Source organism: Lissotriton helveticus, chromosome 2_2, assembly GCF_964261635.1.
Source record: "Lissotriton helveticus chromosome 2_2, aLisHel1.1, whole genome shotgun sequence".
NCBI lineage: Eukaryota > Metazoa > Chordata > Amphibia > Caudata > Salamandridae > Lissotriton > Lissotriton helveticus.
This window is the reverse complement of record NC_136060.1, coordinates 97,871,017-97,885,537: the sequence shown is the minus strand read 5'-3', so window position 1 is coordinate 97,885,537 and position 14,521 is coordinate 97,871,017. Positions and strand designations below refer to the sequence as shown.

Below are 14,521 nucleotides of genomic sequence, written 5' to 3'. Positions count from 1 at the left end.
TGCCGATCTTGCCCTGCCAGAGGGGAACTAAAGATCATCTCCAGAGTGTCTATTGTTTTCTGACTGGCCTCCTGGTTACTGGGGGACCACAAGGACAATAAAGATTTCAAGGACTGTGCTTGCAACGCTATGCACATGGAACTGCACCTAAGTTAACACCTGCTTTGCTTAAAAAGGACTTTGTGCTCAAGATCATCCACCACACGGAGTGCGTGAAGCTGCGCCCAACTTGTGGTTCCAACAGTTATCAACAATTGCCCCTGAAATCACCGCAGCAGGCCCCGAGTCTACAACAGGACAGATATTGGCAGCAAGGACACCGTGCAGACATCCAGCAGTGCTCAGCAACCGGGATTCCAGTGGGACGTCGGTGTCGAAACCGAGAGGTGCAGCCGCACTCAAGTCTGGAAGGGCTGCCTCACTTCTCCCCGTGCAACCTCATTGAGAGCCCAGCGTCCCGGAGACCAACAAAGCCTTGAGCCGACGCCTGCCTCAGGTAATAGTCAGCGTTGCGAGCTAAGCGGCCGTGTGGGTGAAGTTGATTTGAGCGGGTTACAGGACAACGGGGACTGTCTTCCTTTGATAGCGGGCCTGCCGGGGACTGTAACAAAATCTGGATAGTGGGCCTGCCGGAGACTGTTTGGTAACGGGGTTCCCCCTCCCTTCCTCCTGGTAACCATCATGGTCCGTACACGCCTACAAGAGCGCTGTCGTATCAGAACCGATTCCGCCTGAATCTATAGTCTGGCAGTACTTAAAAGCATAATTCCTCCGCAGCTGACCACGAAGGCCGCATCACCGCAGCAACAGGTGCAGAATAGTCAAGAACACCATCCCAGCACGAAGGTGATATGTCCTCGTAACCAAGCGATCTGTGCCCGTAACGTACTCCCATTAAGGAACTGTGCTACTTAACGCTTTCTCTCTGAAATACAGTCAGTTCCTACCAGACTGTTCCATACAGCCTTCTCAGAGACATTTTTTTTTCTTTCCCGTGCTTCTGAAAATTGTCACTTGTGCATAATGGATTCTTGTCATTTTTGACCTTGCCAGATTTTAGATACAGATATTTTTATTTTCTAAAACCAGTGTGGTGTCCTTTTGTGGGGTTTTACTGGGTGGCTGTGGGTGTGTTACGCAAATACTTTACGCATTGCCTCGTGAGTTAGGCCTTCCAGCTCTGCGCCAAGCTACCAGAGGGTGGTCCAGGGTGATGTTGGACTTACCCTGTCGGACGTGGCGGTCCCTACTTGGACAAGGGTGCGTACCCCCGCCAACTGGAGACCCCGTTTCTAACACCGTTGGTGAGGGGCTTGTGATGAGAAGACCTGCATTGAGGATGTGTCATGCATTAGCTGTTCCAGGGAGACTGAGGGCTGTATCGTACTGCAGCAGATCCAATGAAATCCAAGGAGACAAATCACACTGCATTGGTTCTGCTTCACAGGACCACAGCTGGGCTTGTAGAGCACCTTCAGGCCCACTTCAAAAGGTCCAGGACTGGGGTGGCACCACTGATGGGATAGGTCTCATAGCAGGCACTGGGTACAAGGTGGTTGGAGCCTTTTCTATATTTGAGTCTTTTATCAGAAGGCCAGCCAACTAGCCCTTGGAGTCAATCTGGTGTTCCTGGGCTCAAGATGTAGGTACGCAGGCAACGAGGCAACAGAGTAGCAGTCCTTCTTGCAGAGCAGCACAGCTGTCCTTCTGAATCTTCTACAGGTCCAGAGGTGTACTGAAGAGTTGAGTCTGAGAGTCCAATATTTATATCTGATTTCCACGTTGAAGTAGGTGAATGTACTGCAGAATTAACTTCGAAGTCCTTAACGTTCCCTGCCTTCTCTGTACTAGCTCCAAGCTGGCTGCAGGAACATTGCAGTGGGGAAAAGTCCTTTGTGTCAAGTGCCCATTCAGGTGCAAGTGGGGCTGTGCCCTGCTCTGCCCACCTATCCTACCAGTTGATGGTCCATTCCAGGCATAGCTAATCCCTGTACTGTGTGGCTGTTTGGGGCGAATAAACACCCGCAGCTACTAATAATGCCACAATAACTTATAAGTGATTGTGGTATTATTACTAGCTAGGTCCAGTCAAGTCTCAGGAAATGAATCCTTGCTGTACGCTTGGCAGCTTAGAAAATGAGCAGTCAGTCTTAACTTAGGAGAAAGATATGTGTAAAGCATTTAATGCCACTAAAATAGTAAATAAGTAAAAGACACAAGACAATAGAAATACAATGCCAAATTATAAATATAGAGACTATTTCTATCTATAAAATGACAACAATTTTAAAGCTCATATAAAAAGTTAGGCATTCTTGCACCCAAAAACTTAAAACCCCACTCGTAGCTACCTGAACGTGCAGGGCCAGGACAAAGTTAAAGTTTTTGGCTGACTGCGATGAAGCATTGGTCAGATAGGATGAAAGCTAGGTCCCAGTCAAAAGATTATCTTTGGACTTAGTATTTTTCTTGGAGCTTTTCTCTCATCGACAGGCTTGTCTGTGGGTCCTCGACCTTCTCCGATCCAAAGTTTGATTCGATGACGGCGGCCTGCTATAGCGCGAAGCCTCGGGAAGCCTCTGGAAGTCTGTGTCCTCAACAGTGATGAGTCCAGAGCATCCAACAGGACAAAACAGTACTGCAAACTTTTCAGAAAGTTTCCAAACTTTGAGGTCTGTTTGTTACTAAGTTCTCTTTGGAGAAAATAAGGGTTCAGTAGCTCTAGCTAAGGGTTCAGAGACTCTATATTGCCTCTTGGCAGCTAGGACTCGATTTCCCACCATGCACCTGCACAGTAAAAATCCAGTTGCAACTGGCCAGCTGGGGTGATCCTCTTGTTGGTCTTGCAGGTGATATATTCAAACTCGGTTGTACCTGCTGCTGATCAGGGAGTTTATTCCTTTTGCTTTGAGTCAGGCGCAGTCCTTTCTTTGTGTAGCCTTAAAGAGTGCAGCAGGTTCAGTCCTTTTGAGTACAAGCCTTCTGTGGTGCGGTCCAAGGTTCCAGTCCTTCTTTGTATTTTGTTCTAGGCACTGTTTTGATGAGCTCCTGCAGCTCCCCTATATTTATCCTCCATTCCTGACTGGCAAGAGGGGGGCACCTTGTAAAGTGACCTACCACTCCTATGACCACTTCCTGTGAAGTGTGGCATATGTTTGACCCAGAATGCACTGTTTTGACAAAAATCAAAATGGAAAAAATCTCTCCTTGGTGTGTGTGTGTCTGTGTGACCCAACCCAAAGGTGTGGCTACCATCAGACTACACACCCCTACCAGCCCCTCTCCTACTCTAATTGAGGGGGCTCCATCTGGCTGACCCGGGCCTCTGACATCTCCCGCCTTTGAATCCCATCTTATATCCCCAGCCCCTTCCTCTTGCTGGCTTCTCCAGGAAGCAATCTCATCCCTTCAAATGGCTGCATTGTTTGAGCTCCAAGCATCTTCACACCTACTCTAGGAGCAGCTTAACTCAGGCTTTCAAAGGATGGCCAATTAGAAGAGGCTGTAACAAGGCTCCAGGACAGTAAGTTCTAAAACTACATTCCCATAATAGTTACAATAAATCCAACTTTGGTAAGTTGTTGAACCTTCAGCCAGCTCTCCCACGCTGCACAGCAGTGTGTCTCTACCCCGTACAACTGCCAGCACTGCTAGTGCCTAGCAACAGTAGACTTGTGAGCCTGATCAAGCTGTGCTTTGTTTTCTATTGTATTTCATTATATTGGTGCTCGCCACTTTCATTTCAAGTGTCTTTGTGCCTATTCTTGCATATGCACTGTATTTCTCCACCTCTTTTCATTTCTGTGCTCATCGTGCATTTTTGTGCTTATTCTGCTCATTTGGATTTTGTGCTTAATGTGCTTCTTTTAGTTTTAGTCTAAAGATTTTGCCACTCCTTTTTTGCTTATTGTATTTTGTGTGTTTGTATCTTGCCACTTACTGTTTTTCCTGCTGCCACTTCCCACCTCCCCATTAACCCTTCCAGGACCTACTAGATGGAGACCCCAGTGTGGCAGCGCTGCTGGTGCACCAACTGCAAGGCTGGATGTGCCCATCCATACCTGGATCGCGCACAGTGCTAGAACCCCAGGCCCTCCCACCATCCTCCGCTACAGCGCTGAGGAGCTTCTGGTCCTGGATGCTGAAACAACAGCTGCTGTATGTCCTTCCTGTGATCAACCAAAGGACCCTTCACCTGCCACCTCTACCACTTCTCCTGCTACTCAGGACCATCTGCCTGCACTGGACCCCACACCGCTTCTGCTCAGAAGACTATGATCTACCCAGAACCACTTCAATGCATCTTGCTCAACGCCCACTCCCTCTGCAAACATGCCATTGAAGTCTGGTATACCATCACCACCCTCTCCCCTGCTGTCACCTTCATCACTGAAATGTGGCTCAACCCCTCATTGAACCCCAACATCTTCATCCCCACTCCTGATGGCTGCAAGATGATACACCGAGACCGCAATGACAAACACTAATCTCAATTTCCATGTAGACGACCCCAACCACTTCAACTCCACCACCCTCCTGAAGAACTTGAGCAATAGTGGCCTCATCCATCTTTTTTCACTGAACCCATGCACAAAGCCATACACACAGCCAACCCTATTTTTACCTCCAGCGACAGAATCAAATTCACTCACAGACCTCACCAGGACCAATAACACCATTGTTAACGTCTACAGCTCTGACGCCCAGCATACCATCATCAAGCACTACAGCTCCTCCCACTGCACCTGGGGCAAGGTAACCGAAACAGTGGAAACAGGCTCTCTGCACCACACCATCTGAAAAGGCAGCAGACATTGACCAGGACATCCAGAAACTTTCTGCCTGGAAAACCAAATGTGCTGAAAGAGTCCCCCTGCCGAAACCAGCAAAAGCCAAAACAACTCAAAACAAGCTAGCCGATACACCCCAGAGGTCAGAACCACCAAGAACAACTGCTACCAACTTGAGAAACGATGGTGCATCACCAAGAATCTCTCCACTAAAGCCACCCACAAAGCAGTCTTCAGCAACTACCACCTGTGCATCAAGGAAGCTAAGAGAGTAGCAATCCCTGCCCGCATTGATACCGTGGCCAACAATGTGAAGGAACTCCTCAAAATAGTCAATGAATTCTCCAAACTGTCTGACACAGAGAACTCAGTCCACCCCTCCCAAGAACTCTGAAACACCCGCTTGGACTACTTTCACAGCGAAATCACCACCATCTACAGCAACTTACACCCCAACCCACCACTCAGCCTTGACAACCTCACCAACCAGCAAACAATCACCACCTGTGCTCTGCTCAGTACTCATTCTACCACAGCCACCATGTCATCCATCCGCAGGATCTGGGCCCCTTTGTCCATGCAGTTAGCAAGATGCCTTATTCCTAAGTTCTTGGAACATGTTTCGTGGCCCAGACACACATGAAATGGTTAAAGAAAAATATTTTCTTTGTCAATTATCAGTCAGATAGAAATACTTAAGCTTATAGCAGGGTGTCCTCTACTTCTCTGTCCAGGAAATTATGCATATGTTAGCCTCCCACAAACCTCTCTGTAGTTCTTCCAAAGGCAGGCAGAAAAACCCCTCCCCATAGGTGACACCTGCTCCCACCTCATGTTGCGAATGGCCAGTAAAGCTGGGAGACAAGAAAGAAAGAAAGAAAGAAAGAAAGAAAGAAAGAAAGAAAGAAAGAAAGAAAGAGTCATAATATCTAATCACTGGGAAAATATCTAGATGTTGGTCACTCCCTTTTTTAGAGCTAATCACTACCCAGCCTTTTAAGTTTGACACTGGGCTAACATAGCACAGTGATAGTGAGCCGTGGACGGGAATTATTTAAAAACATTCCATATTTGTTAGTTAACATTTTTGCATGCATGACTGACTCTCGTGAATTTGTTGCATTTCTTTTATGCTCATTTTCCAGGCAGCTGTATCAAAATCAGGTAATTCTACCAGAGGAAAGGGATTAGGTTTTTTGTTAACATTAGATAAAATGTATACATGTACTGCAACAAATTAAGAATTAAGACGTACATAGAAGGAATATAGGTTACAAAAAAAACAATGTTACAAATACGTGGAAAAATAAGCGTCATAACCTTTCTCTACCTAAATTCATTCCTTAAAACAAAGGAAATATGTAAAAGCACATTTACAGCGGGTGTACACAGTGTTAATTCTGTCTGTTCCTTTGCAAATATGGCGCTCCATTTTCATTAGAAAACAGACCTAAAACACGTGCAGCCACCTTGGTGGTTTTAAGCTGATGGTAGAATTTTTCCAGCTGTAGGGAGGAAAATCAACTTCTGCATGATTATATCTGATATTTTATCTTTTCACTGCGTGTACCACTTGCATGTACTTTACAGTCAACTTACAAAAGGGTAAACTATGCCACTTTAATCATAAAATCATTGTTCTTTTCTAGGGTAGTGCACATGTAGATGGGAGCTGTTTAACATGCAACAAATATAGTGCAAAACAAATTAGCCTAACGTTTCATGTTGCAGCAGTCTGCTGATGAGAATACCAGAAACAATTAGACAATAACATTCATCATCATTCACAGCATACACAATGTCTTTCTTCAGGTGCATTCTTTGCTTGATGGTGTGGGGAAAATAATAATTTACTTAAGGGGGCATTTATATGATGCAGCTCACATTTCAGGAACCACTTGTAGCAAAACCTCCTCTGTTTACAAAACACTATGGCCTAATTACGAGGTCGGGTGGAAAGCCTTCGACCAGCGGTACGAGGCTTTCTGCTCGACATAGTAGGTTTACGGTCCGACCGCCAAATTTGGATGGCAGCGGTTGACGTGAAATCTGCAAGGGGGATTACAAAGTGGTTCCAACGGGCTCTAGGAGCCCGTGGGTGCATTGGACAGACTGCGTAATCCCTTAATGACAGTGGCTCTGCCATCGGGATTATGATGTTGGTTTCCAACAGCCATTCCATATTGGCTTTTCCAACATGGAAAGACTGTCAGAAAGTGACATTAGGGGCCCCTAGCAGGGCCCCCTTCCACCCTGGCCCTCCATAATGGGGCAAGCGCCCCCTAAACATCCCTGCACCTTGTGGCAGGCACCGTGAGGTATATTTGCGAACCTCTATTTGTCAATGGAAGCTTGTGCTGTGAGCCTTTTCCGTCCGCTGCACAAGCTTACACTGACAAATGGAGGTTTGCGACCATCGTAATACTGCAGTCTGAACTGCTGACCTAAGGTCGGGCGGTTCCTTTCCACAATGTCCTGCCCGACATCTAATTAGGCCCGAAGTCATATAACCTTCTAATAGTAAACATTTGAAATTATGGGCTTCTGCTTTTTACATGTTTGTGCAATGCAGTATAATCTTTAGCATTTATCACTGGGTTGAGTGCCATCTAGAATATAGATTAAGGATGATGTCTGTCAAAATAATAATTGTGTGTAATTAGCATGTCACAACGGCTTGGTGAAAGTAGGGCTCAATAGAAAATTCTGATGTGACTTGCAGGTCATGAGTTTGAATCATGACTTGACGTACTTTTGGTACCAAGCTTCCAATATCAGTAATTTGGATGCCCATACCTTGAGGAGCAGTAACACCTTCAAATTACAATGCTTACATTACAATACAATAAAACAAAAAAACAAGTCATCACCCAAGAGCAACGGACATTAAAACACATATTGTAATGTTAACAAAATATAAAATATAATTTCTTCTCTAGACTTTTTGTTGCTCTTCACTCTGCAATTGCCTGCAGGTAAAGGTAGTTTCTCCTTGTCCCCTTGGGAGTTTCAATGCAAGAAAGGGTCATAGAAGTGACACAGCAAAATCTATCAGATTTCATTGCGTCACTTCTAGGATGCAAATGCGTCAATATCTTACGCTTGCCTCACAGCAGGAATAAGACTGATGCAGGCACATTTAACATGGGACATGCCCATGTGAAATTACCAATTGCTGGAGTTGCGTCACTTTTGTAACACACTCCAGCAATGCGCCATTTTTGCCCCTTCAGATTCGTCAGACATACTGACGTATCTGTAACTCCTTGCGACATGATGCGTCATACTGTAAATATGACGCATCAATGGTGTTGCATGGAGGGCGCAATGAAAAGTGACACATCACCGTTTTCTCACAGTGATGCGTCACTTTTCATAAATGAGGCGCCTAGTGCTCTGTGCACCATGTTGGGTAATGGTGGTCACAACCAAATTAATTCTGTGATTGCCAGCCAATCAGAGAGTGGCAGATTCATGGATTTTCCCCTTGATTATTGTATATTTGATTTGCGGATCCTCTCTAAATTCATGAATCTGTCATGGATCCATAGACTGACAGATCAAATATCTCTAACATGTTACTCTTAATGCACAGATCCAAAGGGAGGTTTTATTAGTATCATAGCTGTCCAATGCATTTTGGCTCAAGTTAGCCTTTGTCAAGGTGAAGCAACCCCCATCGCTCACTGAAATAGGAAATAGGCAAACAGACATGTGATAGACATAAGAAATAACCATATATTGCATTACGTAGCCCCAGATTTTTCCCTTCTTTTGCTGAACCCAATTTTGGTGGCCAAAGGACTTTGTGCACTCTACTTCTGCTAACCAGAGATTAAGTGCGTATTCTCTTCATTTTAACTCTGGTAAAATTGGCATTTAAATAATTGGTACATTTCATTTACTTATAAGTCGCAAGTATATGGGCCTACATGTACTGAGGGCCTGCAAATTAACTGCTATAAGTGGGCTGCTGCGGCTCTCATTGTCCACCCTCCAAAGCAGTGCTGTAAAGCATATATTCAGGCCTGACTCTGCATCTTGGGTGTACAGTCATAAACTGCCATTTAAATATAGAAGAAAGTAGACCCTTAAGGCTCATAGGACAGATTGCTTGGTTTTTAAAAAGTAGGGCATGTATATTTAATGTTTTACATGTACTGACATTGAAAACCCCCCAAAGACATTTTTTCCAAGTGGCAAGGCTAGCTCGGTTGTTATATGTATTTGTAAAGCACACTACCACCCACAATGGTGTCCTGGCCCTGAGCAGGCGTGTGTGCCTAGCTCTAACTGTGGTAATTTGATGAATTGAAAAGTTAGGGCTTCAGCTTCTTGTGGAATTCTAGAAAAGAAGAGGTGGCTCTGATGTGGAGTGGAAAGTCGTTCCAAGCTTTTGGAGTGATTTAAGAGAATGCAAACTTTGGGTTACATTATAACAACATATAATGCTTAAGTTCAGTTTGGGAGAAGCTAGGAAAATGTTTCACTCATTAAAATAGTAATTTAAAATCCAGCTTAAGTCAGATTGTATAGTACTATTTTAGAAATTACCATTTTAGAAAGTACATTTGTTTTTTCCTGCCTGAGCCAAAAGGGCCTTTTTACCAATGTCCAATTTCACCTGACTATGGATTGTTCTTCTGTGATTAGAGCTGCATTACTCTTAGACAGTGGACAAAAGGCTTTGTTATGGTTTGGTGTTTGTATTCCTTGAGCTGGATGGCCTGGGGGTTGTGCCTAGCACATTTCTAAGCTTTGAAGGATGCCTACTTTGTCACTGGCAGATGTAGTTCACATCTAGGCCTGCTGCGCTTTATGTTGCTTCTAGGCTTTGCTCCAAACTGAGTGGAAAGGGGAGCTACCACAGAACTGTTTAAAGTGACCACAAGGGAGGATTTTCCACACCTCTGAGTGGGTACAGGGAGCTTTGACCAGAAGAAGAAAGGTTCTGCCAATCTGGATTTAGGTAGAGAGAGGAAATTTGGCATAGTATACTTTAAAACATACATGAAGTACTGCAAAAGTGGGTAGGGTCACTCCTGTGAAGTTTTACTCGATAGGTCAGGGAGTAGCCAGGGTATTCCTCCACCTACAGGCTGGCACAGGGAATAAATGCGGCATCCCCTGTACCTGCCTCAGAACACTAATGGAACTGTTAAGAATCAGAAAAGTAATTTCCTGCTGTCTGAAGAACCTGGAGGAAATTGGACCTGCTTGCCTTGAACAAAGGACCCCAGCTGTGATTCCAATGGTCAGTTAGGTGACTCCCAATTTGAGTAACAGGGGCACAACGAGCTTTCAGAGGTACCTTTTCCTGCAGTTGCCCTGCTGACCAGTACCAACTGCACTTGCCCCTGAATCTGCTGCACATCTTTTGCTGATATAAGTACTAACCTCTGAGTGGTGCCCCTCAGGTCATGAACCCTTGACTAGTGGGAGAGTGTATTCCTCCTGACCTCAAGGTTCAAGAAGTGAAACTTAGAAACTTGTCACCAATTTTCTGTCTGGCGAACGGATGGATACTTGTATCACCATTGAAGCTGCAGCCCATTAACATTGACTCACTAGTCAGTCCCAGCTTGCTTTTTTTGTCCCACTGAAAGAGGTCTGTCTTCCCTAACAGTTTCTAAGTAAGAAGGTAAACCTTCCACCTGCATGAATCTGGTCCTGTATCTGACATCAAGGTTATCCTTAGTTTTTTTAGTTTAACCTGGTCTAGTGAGACCTGATCACTACAGTAGGTGCTAATATATTCTCGATTTTTCTAGAAATGTTTGGGATTTTTCTTGCGTTTTGGTTACTGTTTGAGTGCTGCATAAATAGTTTATACATTGCCTCTAAGTTAACACTGAATGCTTTGTGCCAAGCTACCAGAGGGTTAACACCTTGGCTGCTCAAGATATTCCTCTGCTGTGCTGGCCCATAATGTAAATGGGTGTGGTCATGACGAGCTCAGCTCGTCATGAGCACCCTAGAGGTATACCTCATGACGAGCTGAGCTCGTCATGAGCTTCGAAGAGGTTAAGCACAGGATTATTATGACTGCAGTGGTTCATCCTGACAAGGAATGTGATTCTTATTTGAGGTGGCTTCCCACCCTCTACAACTAATACTTCACATTTTCTTACACAAAAAACACTTTAGGGATTCTAAATGCATTATATATTGAACTTATTAAATTCAGTCATTATAATTGCATCAAACAGACGTAATAACAAACATGGAAGCCAAATTCTCCTACCAAATCCCAGTCACGGTTTGTCAACAAATGTAATATGTCCCTCGTGTTATGGGACATTTGTAGAGTCGCTCCAGGGAAACAGATGTGTGAAGAAATGAAATATGAGGGCAGGAATTGTTTTAATTTATCACACAGTTCATATAAGACATCTAGTGGGAGTCCAGTATCCAGTTATATAGCACCCCGTTCCAAAAATGTGTGCTAAATGTAATATTCAAGATATCTATGAATTGAACCGTAAAGTAATAATTGGCACTCATAATAATAATGGTGATAATGTTAGCAAGTAATAAAGAACATACTATTTGGAAATGTGTTGTTTCTGTTGACAGACCAACATTTTCGGTTTCAATTCGTCGTAATTGAAACCGGCCGGTCATTCTAAGGAGCCCATCGGGCAGTCGGAACCGGCATGTAATCCTTTAAGGACAGCGTTTCCGCTATTGGGATTACGATGTTGGTTTCCCACGGGCATTTCATGTCGGGCTTTCTGACATGAAAAGCCTGTTGGAAAGTAACTTTGGGGGCCCCTAGCGGGGCCTCCTTGCAACTGCGGCCTCGGTTGCGATCCTAGTTGGCACATATGATGCCTCCCTGTCAATCCCTGCATCCCATTAAATTTAAACCTCCAGATTTGAAAGAATGTGTCAATTGCCGTACTCATCAAACCCCATGCCATTTCACTGTATGTAATTCAATGCACTTTTGCACATGCACTTGACATCGGTTATATTTGCACACACGCACAGTAACAGTTTCTGCCCAGATTATTTCTTCATTTGAAATATAAAATACTGCAATTTTCTCTACAGGGTACATTACTCAGCAGCGCTGGTGTTTCTTGCTTGGCCTTAAGATTTTTATGAATGGGGTACATTACCCAGGATTGGTTATTCAACTTTATGTCATTGTGTTTATTAGCATGATGTTCATGAATATGTAGAGAAAATCTTATTTGGATTTCAATCTGCTACAGTTTTGAATTTGAATATAGCCTCAATATTAATTGTACAGTGTGGGATATATGGGATCACAGTATCTCTTCAAATAATTAAGTAATTAGGCAATACTTTTCTTGTGGCAGACATAGCATATGGCTGCATGTTTTCAAATATGTTTCTTCCATGTCTATGATTAATTTCACAATGAGTATAATTTGTGAGCCCAGCAAGACAATGATGATATGTATTTAACCTGCATAATTGTCTATTTATTTCGATTCATTTTGCTTTATATACTGTAACTATGATTGATTGCGATTGCAGTATGTCTTTAATGTCTATGAACTTGTTTGAGTATTTCTTGGGAATTTGAATGTGACAAACTAACTTGATAAAGGCATCGCCGAAATGCGTTGTTTGTATGCACAATACATTTGTGTATAATCCTCTGGTGTGCTGCCTGGTCTTTGTTGGATTTTCTGCATCATCCTTTGATGCATGTATATATATATATATATATATATATATATATATATATATATATATATATATATATACACACATATTACCTACTGGCGGTCGCCAGTAGGTATATATAGTTAGGATTTTTTCCCTATGGGTTTTTTGAAAATTCTATGTCTAATAACTTTGGCGTTTGTGGACGGAATTGGCTGAAATTTTCAGGAAAATGGCACATTTTGTTTCTGAGCAGCCCCTGAAAATTTGGGGGGGTTTCGTCAAGGGGGGGCCGAGAAAAAAGGGGGGTCCCAAAACGTGTTTTTAACATTGATTTTTCCATAGGGCGGTTAGCCTCACTTTTAGCCCGAACGGCTGAATAGATTTGCACGAAACTTGGCAAAATTGTAGGGACTGGTAGCCCGATGTGCCTTTTGTAGGTCTCAATATATGTGCTCCAGTGGATTTTGAGAAATTAACGTTTAAAAAAAGATATATATCTGTAGCAGCGGACCGGGAAGCGCTCCAGGACGCGTACTTTTCGCGCAACGGAGCTTTGTGAAGCGAAGCTGATTGGTTCTCTGGCGTCTGTCAACATTCCAAAAAGTCCGTAGCTGCCGCCATCTTGTCTCTCGGTAGGATCGAGAGGCAAGAGGAGGCCAAAACAAAGGGGCAAATAACCATAAGGGGGCATAGTAGATCCTCCCTGACCCCCTAGGTTTAATGTGGAGGCTTTAAAACGGCCCCGCGGGGCAAAAAAAAATAATTTTTTTTTTGTTTTTTTGCGTGGGTAGCGCCCGGTCCGGGAACCGGGAAGCTTTCTGGGCAGCGTACTGCAATGAAAAATGAATGATAGACTTTTATTTTTTAAGGATTGTTTATTGTGTTTAATAATTTATTAAACTTTCTAACGCGGCGCGTCATATGACGCATTACGCGACAACGCAGGTCCAGAATATAGTGAAAATGTCTCCACCAACCAGCGGACGGCACACAACCCCTTTCAGCAGGCTAAATAGTTCTGTTAAATGACAACAGAAGGGACAGGCAACAAGAACCATCAGTCAAAGAGGGGAGGGCAAGTTCTTCTCTACCGGGTCACGTTGGAGCGCTACCGGAACTGATCGAATTGGTAGTCTACAGTGTTTCTGGATGTTTCAGACTGAAGCTGGCGTTAGCATGAGAGCACCACCATTTCGTAGCTCCGTCGTGGCCATTCCACGAGCAATCATGCTAGGCGCTCCCCACCAGAAGCCTGCGGGAGTCGGGGGCCCCCCAAGACTTTTGTAGAATCTTCAAGGATGAGGGGACGCTTTCGAGAATGGAGCCCAAGCTCTAGCAGACAAGCGTCCGAGTTCCAAGGTGTCGCAGGCCCATTTTAGTGGACCACGCCCAAATCTGAAGAGATGGCCGCCATTTTGAGAGTCCTGTGGCAGCCGCCTATCGCTGCGCCGCAAGAGCGGGAGCAACTCAAGTACATGGTGAGCGACACGCTGTAGTCGAAAGAGCGGGCGGTAAACAGCTGAATAGCGGAAGAGGCACAGTGTAGCAAAAGCGGGCTGAATGGCAAATGAAACGGAAAAGGGGTGCCCCACTACAGCGTGTCTTTAGGTGAAACGGATTGTGGGACAAGGTGAAGAATGGAAGAGTCACCAAAAGGAAAAAAGTTCCGCTTGACCCCGGGAGCCGGCCACCTATGTCGGGGGCGATCTCAGGCCACACCAGGGCAACACGACTTGGGGAGGGGGCCGGAGCCAAGCGCCCCCTCCGAGTCCGCGACATGACACCGTCCCTCGGGGGCCTCCGTCAAGCGGTTCAGGGTGGCACCGCATCACAACAGCCCCCACTTACTTTAAGAATAGTGAAGATGAAGCAATTGCAAATAGGCTTCAGACAATGTTACAAGCACTCCTCAAAACTTTGAACTTTCAGAGTGCATGAGTTGGGACAGCGAGGGGTGATTTGGTTTCTCGGATTTGGTTTCTCGGACTGTTTTTCTGGTCTCTCACCACTGGCATAGTTTAACGTTTTCTTGTTTCTAGGACATTAATAGGTTTTATCATTACGTTATGTTATCGTTTCTTTGTTTG

General features: G+C 44.5%; 1 protein-coding gene across 1 annotated transcript in view; it reads right to left on the bottom strand.

Annotated features, from left to right (window-relative positions):
- SGCZ (sarcoglycan zeta) overlaps positions 1–14,521 on the bottom strand; it is a 4,560,311-nt gene that overhangs the window by 1,198,146 nt on the left and 3,347,644 nt on the right. The gene's annotated exons all lie outside the window — the stretch shown is intronic.